The following is a 7738-nucleotide window of genomic DNA, read 5'->3' on the forward strand; positions in this document are numbered from 1 at the left end:
AACTTAATTTCCACTTTTTATAATATGTCATCTTAGGTCAAACATTCTACACTGATTCATTTCTTCAAGGGAATCTGTCAGCAGGTTTTTACTATGTTATATGAGAGCAGTATGATGTAGGGGAAGAGACCCTGACTCTAGCGATGTGTCACTTACTGGGCTGCTTGCAACAGTTTTGATAAAATCATTGTTTTCTCTGCTGACATAGCAGTTCTCTGAATGCTAAACCCTGTATATCCCCGGCTGCTTTCTGTGTTCGCTGTGCATAGGCAGAAAGCTGCCAACCAGTGATGGGGAGTGTAGTTATATAGAGCTCATGAATATGAAGGCTACATGGCAGCAGATTTACTAGTCCTATAGTGATTAATCTGCTATTTTTTAGAAACAACAATACACAGCCCAGTAAGTGACACATTGCTGGAATCAGAGTCTCAGCCCCAACATTATGCTAGTGTAACGTAATGTGGGGCGGTAGCCGTGAGCAAGGTACTTGTCTCTTACACACACCCTGAAACGTTACATGAAAGTGGAAGTCCTGGCTGGGTGTGTGAGGACTTGTGCTGTGAGGGCGCTACGCCCGTGAAGACCAGGACCAGATGTTTCATAGTTCAATGAGGGAGACCACCAGTCAAATATAAACTTTTTACTGAACGGGAACTTGGTAGGGAAAAATATATACAGGAGATAGTGGGCACACAGTCTTATGAACATTTCTTTTACAACACAAAGTATTTAAGACACAGTTTCCTTCCATTGTTTCTCTATTGTTCTCCTTTCCTCTTTTCTCTATCTACTTTGTCCTCAATATCCACAGTTTCTCACTACTTCACCACAACCCAGCTCGACTCTAGTCCTGTTTAGCAAGAGTCCTTAACTCGACCTGAAGTTCCACATCTTCTCTCCCCTTAGGGAAGCTATGGTGCCAGTATGGCCGGTACTTATCTTCTCTAGTGCTGACAATCTGAAACTCCCACCCTGCAAAATCTATTCATACTTGATCCTATCCAGGCCCGTTTCCTTCAGGAGCTATAAACGCTGGGCCTTTCCGCTAGGCGTCCTTTCCCAGGACCCATCTCTGATCGATCATTCTTTCTCTCAGTCATTTCTGCTCCGGATCTCGCTATCTCTTTCATTCGATCTCCTCTTACTTTAGGGACACCCAAGAATGTGTCACTGCTCACAATGGACCTTAGGTCCTTTCTCTATGCACTCCACGCCCTATCTGATGTTTTAGAAGGTATAATAATGCTACTCACTGGGAGCGGGATGAGGTATTACAGGAAAAAATTCTATTTTAGAGATTCTATTTAAAAGTCTGGCTAGTTTATTTAATTCCTTATAAACTGCATCACAGGAAAACTTAAATACATCCCTTGTCTGGCATAAAGTGAAACATAAAATAAAGAGTCCATATAACAGTGAGGGTTCATCCACTTGGGTTATAGTCCAGCTTCTCAGGCCTTTAGCAAAGGCACACCGTCCAGGAGGTCTGCACACCTCCACAGACAGACTATCTGTGAGAGAAACAGGTTCCAATTTACAATGTGAACCACACCCAAGGGTGGAGATATGGTGAGAAGCTGTCCTGTCCTCTCTTTAGCTGCTCACATGAAACCCGGCCTGTCATGGCCGATTAACCCCTCTTAGTACTATGTGTAATAGAGAATTACTCCAGGTTTGCATCACAAAAGACATCCACCTCTGTGATATATATCTCCCATCCACAATGTGTCCGGCAACCATCTTAGAAAAGAAACAGTCTCTGTGCATTGCACTTTCCCCTGCCACTATGGGCTAGTCCCAAACATTAACTCTTTCTTACCCTATTCACAATTCACATTACAAATCACCATCACAATAATGCATGACATTATACAAACTACCCTTTACATTATACACAGCACTAATGTCTTCAAGGGAGAACAGGGCAATATGTCCATCTTCTGACACTGCTCTCAGATTAACTAGTAAAAACCTGCTGACATATTCCCTTTAATATGTTTTTATAGCAGTTGGAGCTGCAATATGGTATTACATAGCTCCAACTATATAGCAAAAGTTTAAAAAGGGTCTTACAAAATAGGAAAACTAGTCTAAAGGGAGCAAATGTCATTAAATGAGCTATACTCATTTTCTAAATTCCTGTCCGCTTCAGTGCTCTGATATTCAATAAAAAGAGCATAATACCCTTTATAAAGTACCCTTATTGGGTGCAATAAACTAGGTTCTCTCTTTTGGTGACTGCAGATAGCGAAGAGGTTTTGATTTGTCTTCTTAGATAAACCTGTAGAGAAGAACGATTTTGGTGCACATACCAGTCTCATGTCCAGTAACTATCGTGATTCTTATACTTTCTAAATTGCTATCCACTCTTTTTAAGTGGATATATCCTCCCTATCAATCTAATGCTGGAACTTGCTTTCCTTGATTTCCCAGATTGGTCCGACTGTTTGAGAACACTTCAAAACTACTCTTTTAAGATTTACACCCTTTTGTGTACTTTACAGTGCTTCATCCTCTTTAAAGCTGCTATCCAAGCTTGGGGTTCAAGTCTGCAGTCACTCTATATGACTGCAGACTTGTGAATCCTCACTGTGCACGCTGTGCTCACTGGCATGAACGGAAGCGGTGTGACTGAAAGTATGGGATTTGCATATATGTGTCACGTGCCAAATAGACATGTGAGACTAGTCGAAATGTGCCTGGATTATGCAAATCACATTTACAGTTATTTGTCCACCTTCTCCTGCAGCTGGCACCAGAGAATCCTGACAGCGGGTATAGTGCGCGCTGTGAGGATTCATAAGTCTGCAATCACATTACCTGGACGACCCCCTTAAGTTATGTTGAAAAATTTTATTTTTTCACATCAAGAGGATGGCCAAAAGCGTTTGAGGTCCTAAACAATAATATACAAGTGTATTTTGGTCTACTTGTGCTAAAAAAAGATGCAAGATCTCTATAGTTTTGCAATAATATTTCTAATTTCTAGGTTAAACATTGCAGATCTAGAGAGACAAACTTATTCTTCACCCAAACATCAGTTTACTATTTAGTCGTGGTCCTGTTAACTCTTACCACAACTATTTAGTTGTGTACCACCCTTTCTCTTACCGCATGTTTGGCCCTATAAAAGTGATGTGGTCTCCCGAGTGTGATCTGTTAACAAATAACTCCAAGTCTTAACTCTTTTAACCTGGCCTTGCATTCACCCATGTTACATTTCTGCCCCCTTTTTTTTCGCAGGTGATACAGTAGAACTATAATTTGGCAGCAGTCTATTTGTTTTGAATTCCAAAAAGCTAAACTTGGCTTTGTACGTTGGCACCAAGATACAATGTTATAAGGAAGAAAAATAAACCTTGAAAATATAAAAACACACAAGAAACTCTGGAGAGGTGTAGGAGAGAGGCCGACACTTGTAAATAATGTTTGATGAAAATGCCAGAGGACTCAGAAATCGACAGAATGTACCAAACTATTGTTATTGTTTGTTTAACTTAGCAGCGTATTATAATGTGTGACCCACTGGGGGATCAAAGACCCTGCCATGGACTGAAATTAACAGGAGACTTGAAGTTAAATATGTGCTTGATAAACTGTCTGCTGAAGAATTGACAGCCAGAAGCAAGGCCAAAATACATGTACAGAGCAGCATTGTTCTTATGAATGCAGAACTCATGGACCAGTCGGTAAGCTGGAGATGATTGCGGGATTTTGACTTTGAAAGGCAAATTGAGGCACGATGCAAGTGAGTTTTAATTTTGTTTTTAGTTTCCGCCTTCATTTGTACAAATGCACCTTGATTATTGATAATAGGAGAATTGTGGAATTCTGCATTGGAGGTGGAGAAAATATCTATTGTTTTACTCTGTGATACCGCAATAAATACTGTTCAAGACATGAAAAAGAAAAGGTAGAGGTATTGAAAGTAAGCATCACAGGGATGCCCTGAAATTAAACAGATTCCTTACTTCCCTACTTGGGCGCCAGTTATATCTTTACAGGATGCCTGCAGTGTAGAGGACTGTGCAAATACATTTCTACTAACATAGACCTGTGCAGCCTATATAGTTACACTCTGCAGTGCACCAGTGTTACACACTTGTCCCGGGTATCCCGGTCTCCATTCCCTTCCCCTGGCTTGACACTGTAATTGGGATAAACAGATCCTAAGCGAGTGTTTTTCTGCGCTTGTACTCTAGCAGGTGGCGAATGGAGTCTCCTTGTATATTCAGAGGCAGGTAGAAAGTGTGTCTTACTGCCTCCCAAAATTGAAGCCAGTTGGCAGGAATTTCCCTGCACCCAGAGAAGCGAAAATGATGAGTCCATCTTCTGATTGCTGTAAAGACTTAAAAGGTGACCTTTTATACTATTCATTTTAATAGGTGATAAGGTGCAGTATCTGGCTGCAACCACTAAGCAATGTATGGGGCCTCTGTATTCCACCCTATACATGGTTTATGTCTGGCAATAACCACTGCAAATAACAACTGATCGGTTGGGGTGCTGGGTGTCAGTTTCCCAACTATCTGATGTTGATGACATTTCCCGAGGATAAGTGATCAATATATACAGTGTTGGCACCCTTGAAATTGTTACAGAAAATGAAGTATTTCTCCTAGAAAATTATTGCAATTACACATGTTTTGTTATACACACGTTTATTTCCTCTGTGTGTATTGGAACAACACAAAAAAACAGAAAAAATGGCAAATTGGACATCATTTCATACAAAACCCCAAAAATGGGAAGGACAAAATTGTTGCCACCTTTCCAAAAATTGTGAGTAAACATGAGTAAGCATGTGACACTCTTTCAAACGCACCTGTGGCAAGTAACAGGTGTGGGCAATATGAAAATCCCAGATAAGAAGGGGAGAAGTTGACTTAGTCTTTGCATTGTGTGTCTGTGTGTGCCACACTAAGCACAGAGAACAGAAAGAGGAGAAGAGAACTGTTTGAGGATTTGATAACCAAAATTGTTGAAAAATATCAACAATCTCAAGGTTACAAGTCGGTCTCCATAGATCTTGTTGTCCTTTGTCCACAGTGCACAATATAATCAAGCAGTTTACAACCCATGAAACTGTAGCTAATCTCCCTGGATGTTAATGGCAGAGAAAAATTGATGAAAGGTTGCAAGTCAGGATAGTACGGATGGTGGATAAGCAGCCCCTATCAAGTTCCAAAGAAATTCAAGCTGTTCTGCAGGCTCAGGGTGCATCAGTGTCAGCACATTCTATCCATTGACATTTTTAATGAAATTAAACGCTATGATAGGAGACCCAAAAGAACCCCACTGCTGACACAGAGACAAAGAAAGCTAGACTGCAGCTTGCCAAAATGTACATGAATAAGCCAAAATCCTTCTGGGAAAGCATCTCGTGGACAGGTGAGACCAAGATAGTGATTTTTGGTAAACCACATAACTCTACTGTTTACAAAAATGGGGAGATGCCTACAAAGAAAAGAACACACTACCTATAGTCAAATATGGTGGAGGTTTAAAGATGTTTTGGGGTTGTTTGCGTCCTAGGTCATGGGTTTTCCAGCAGGACAATGACCCCAAACATCCTTCAAGAAGCCCTCAGAAATGGATGGAAACAAAGCGCTGGAGAGTTCTGAAGGGGCCAACAATGAGTCCGGATTCAAATCCCTTTGAACACTTGAGAGAGATCTTAAAATTGTTTTTGGGAGAAAGCACCCTTTAAATATGAGAGACCTGGAGCAGTTTGCAAAAGAAGAGTGGTCCGAAATTTCCCGTTGAGAGGTGTAAGAAGCTTGTTAATGGTTATAGGAAGTGATTGATTGCAGTTACTTATTCCAAAGGGCGTGCAACAAAATATTAAGTTGAGGGTGCCAACAATTTTGTCCGGCCCATTTTTGGGGTTTTGTTTGAAATGATGTTTAATTTGCCTTTTTTTCTTTTTTTTGTGTTGTTCCAATACACACAAAGGAAATAAATATGAGTATAACAAAACTTGTGTAATTGCAATAATTTTCTAGGAGAAATACTTAATTTTCTAGAACAATTTCAAGGGTGCCAACACTTTCGGCCATGACTGTAAGTCCCAGACAACACTTTTAAGGAGGATCTATTACTTATGCAAAAAAATTTGAGTTATATTCTTTGCAAAAATCCCTGAGCTTCCCTAATTCTGCCAGTTTTTTTTTTTCGTTTTGCGCTGTGTTGCTCCATTGCTGAGATATTCATATTTCTTATTTTCGCAGCACATCATGTTGAATCTTTGCTTGTAGTCCAAATGGGCATTTCTTCAGAGTTTTTTCTGGTCGCTTTCACCTCTCCCTCCCAGATGCTGCCAGTCCCAGCCTAGCAGTCTCAGATTCTGCCATTCTGGGCTAGGAGTGGTGAATGCCCACAGAGAATATTCTGAAGATACGTACAGCTGGATTGCAAGCAGAGATTTCACATTCTGCACTCCAAAAGCAATAAATATGAATATCTCCGGAATGGAGCGACGCAGCATAAAATGGAAAAAAGCGGCGGAGTTACAAGGAATTAAACTCTTTTTTTTTTTTTTACGATTAACAGATCCTATTTAAGGTGAAAAAACTTTTTAAAGACTGTTCAAGTATTGCATCTGTAGGGGCTGTAACGGGGCGGGTGGTGCAACCACTGTGCCGTGGTGCAAGGGGAGACCGGAGGGACGTGACTAGGTGCCTCATCAAATCCGACCTTAGATCTACAGCGGCTTATTGACTCCATGATCTAAGGAGGAACAAGGAAAGTGGACAAGGTGCTACTTTGGTACTGACCTGGGATGGTTGGCAACTGACCCCTAAGGACAGGAGGCGGGAACAGGCAAGCACGGCTGATGCACTGGCAGACTGGCTTGGCTGATAGGCAGGCGGACACGGCTGATAGGCAGGTGGGCACGGCTGTTAGACAGGCAGGTGGGCACGGCTGATAGGCAGGTGGGCACGACTGTTAGACAGGCAGGCGGGCACGGCTGTTAGACAAGCAGGTGGGCATGGCTGGTAGACAGGTATGCGGGCACATGCACTGAGACCTGAGAACTAAACAGAGAGTTACAAACAAACCAACTAAGTTGCAAAGCACCTCCATGTTGGAGGAGGTGCCTTAAATAGTTAGAGTCCTCAGGCCATTGGCCAGGGACACTTTAGGATGGTGCGCACGCGGTCCCTGTAAGAGGAGGGGAGCGCGCACGTGCCCTAAGCACAGCGTCCAGGGATCTGCACGCTGTGCGCACACCCCAGGCAGTGTCAGTGACTCGCCCCCTGGGCCGTGGGGTACCCGGAACCGGGCTTCTGCATGATGCTGGGGGTAGTAGTGGCAACCCGATCCCATGGCTCAGGGTGGTCAGACCAAATAGTGGCAGTCTATTTATTAGTGTTTTGTGAAAGTTCGACTACGCCACCCGTGGATTGCGGTCAGGGATAACCGCCGCTGCAAGGCAGACCCCTGAGGCTGGTGTTGGTGTGCAGCACAGGGGTAGGATAACTCCCCACGGGAAGAGTGTAGCCTCAGGGCAGTGTAGGTGGATGCTGGGGGTGAGAGTGCAGGCCGCAATAGTAAGAGTTCAGAGTCCGCTTCAAAACAGTCCAGGGTCTTTATTGTAGGTATTATTAATGACCCAACAGTGGTACCGGTTAGGAATGGGCCTGGGTGTCTGAGAGCATTCGGGCGAGCCCCACTGGTCAGGGTGAGTGTGTAGGCCTACCGTTCTCTCTATGCTCTTTCTGACTATCCCCCT

At 42.8% G+C, this 7738-nt stretch overlaps 1 long non-coding RNA gene across 1 annotated transcript in view; it reads left to right on the forward strand.

Moving 5' to 3' along the window:
- LOC141174649 (uncharacterized) overlaps window positions 1-3675 on the forward strand; it is a 53920-nt gene extending 50245 nt beyond the window's left edge. Inside the window, exon 4 of the long non-coding RNA XR_012252931.1 lies at window positions 3247-3675. This is a non-coding gene — a long non-coding RNA (uncharacterized lncRNA). The remainder of the gene's footprint in view (window positions 1-3246) is intronic.
- Window positions 3676-7738: the final 4063 nt, after the last annotated feature.

This window comes from Phyllobates terribilis, unplaced genomic scaffold (assembly GCF_046119375.1).
Source record: "Phyllobates terribilis strain yellow unplaced genomic scaffold, ASM4611937v1 Scaffold_13__5_contigs__length_258822181, whole genome shotgun sequence".
NCBI classification, from domain to species: Eukaryota; Metazoa; Chordata; class Amphibia; order Anura; family Dendrobatidae; genus Phyllobates; species Phyllobates terribilis.